This window comes from Belonocnema kinseyi, chromosome 6 (genome assembly GCF_010883055.1).
Source record: "Belonocnema kinseyi isolate 2016_QV_RU_SX_M_011 chromosome 6, B_treatae_v1, whole genome shotgun sequence".
Classification (NCBI taxonomy): domain Eukaryota; kingdom Metazoa; phylum Arthropoda; class Insecta; order Hymenoptera; family Cynipidae; genus Belonocnema; species Belonocnema kinseyi.
In genome coordinates, this window is record NC_046662.1 from 149941992 (window position 1) to 149943965 (window position 1974).

The following is a 1974-nucleotide window of genomic DNA, read 5'->3' on the forward strand; positions in this document are numbered from 1 at the left end:
AAGCTTGTTGTTCTGATTCAAGGAGCCTCAAAACGTCGAAATTTCATGAAATTCGCAGAAGTCATTTTTCGCATAAAACTCTTCTCATTATGGATGAGAATTCGATAAAATAGTCATGGGGCCTTGAAAAAGTAGCGTTTTTCGCCTCTTGACTTTTTTCCATATCAACCTTTTTTTGCTTCAAATGTCCATTTTCGTTTGGTTTTTTGGATTTGTAAAATCCTTTAACTTTGGTAAGTTTGATTTTATCAAAAAAAGTTGTCAGGATAAATTGTTCATATTTTTTTGTACCATAAATGACTCTGGATAGAATTTTCAAATTTTTAAACAGCATCAACTTTTTGAATTTTTATCCAAAATGGCTGTTTAACGAACTCGATCTTTCTTTTTGCTCTTTCGAACAGTGTGTCAAAGCCCAATCCAATCGGAACAGTTATCCGGTATACAGACAACTACAACAACGACGACACCGGACAGACAAACAGGCCCCGACGCAAAAACTTGTTTTTCTGACTCAAGGGGCCTCAAAATGTCGACATTTGATAAAATCCGAAAAAGTTATTTTTCATTAAAAACTAATACCTTCTCATTTTGGATAAGAATATAAACATTTTTAATAAGATTTGTAAAAAATCTTTCAAAGAATAAAATGATTGCCCGGTAAGTTACAACCGAAAAATTACAATTTCAAAAAAATGAAGGTTGTTCTAAATATTGAGCTGGACTTGAGACCGAGACAAATCGTTATACACACAATTCAGAGTGACAAATTTAAACTTGGAATGTTACGATTATAATTGTTTTATTTGTTTTTATTTGTATTTCGAAGGTAAAAGTATTTTATTTTTATTCTTAAAGAACAGTTAAATAAGCATTAATTTAGAAAAAAATCAAATAATCTGGAGGTTTCAGAATGTTTCAAAGAAAAGAACAAAATTTGGAGCTTCTCAAGAATTTGAAATATTAGGATAACAATAAAAATTTCCAGGTAGATTTAAAATGATTTTTTATTTCAAAAAAGTACATAACTCAAAGAGGATGTTTAAAAATATTTCAAAACATTTCAAAAGATTTACAATATTAGAAAAATCTGGAAGCTCTTAAAACACTTTTGTGTGCAGGATTTTTCAAAAATGTTAGGAAAAATTGGAATCAGTCTAAAGAAATTTAAAAGTTCCGAAAATTTTTTTAAATAGTTTTAAAAGATTTAAAATAATTTAAAAGAGAATAGATACTTTTGATGATTTTGAAATGTTTTCAAATGTTGACTTTTTATTTTGAAAAAAGACATAATTTTAAGAGGAAATATAAAAATATGGGACCACTGGAAAAAATTTCGAAAGGGATGAATGAAAAATTCCAAAAAATGAAATCTCCGGCACCTGAATAATAATTTTATAAAAATTGTATTAAAAAAATACATTAAAAAACACGTGCGCTTTGAAAGAAAAAAATGTTCTGCCTAAATTTTCTTCGTACCTACATAATAACATTTTTGCACAAACTTTGCAGGATTCAATTCAACAACGATTTATATCAAAATTTATTTTTATTACTTGTATTATTTTTTTTATTAATAAAAAATTCGATTTTTTACAACTTTTTTATATTTTTTTCAAATACTATGCACATTTTCAAACAAATTTTTTCATCCAGAAATATATATTCGATTATTGTATTTTCAATAAATAAATAATATTTAATAAACAATTTTTTTAATTGCTTAAATTCAGGAATTTTCTAGTTCGGTGATTTTATAATTCAGCCATTTTCTCTGGTGATTTTTAAAATTCGGTAATATCTTATTGTGTGGAATTTTATTTATTTTATTTTCCTGAATTTTCCGATTCGACTTTTATATTTCGGGACTTCCATAATTTCTGGAATTTTATTATTTGGTTATTTTTCAATTTACGAATTTTACAGTGTCGGGAATTTTATTTTTCGGGATTTTTCAGTCGCTTTTTCCGAAAA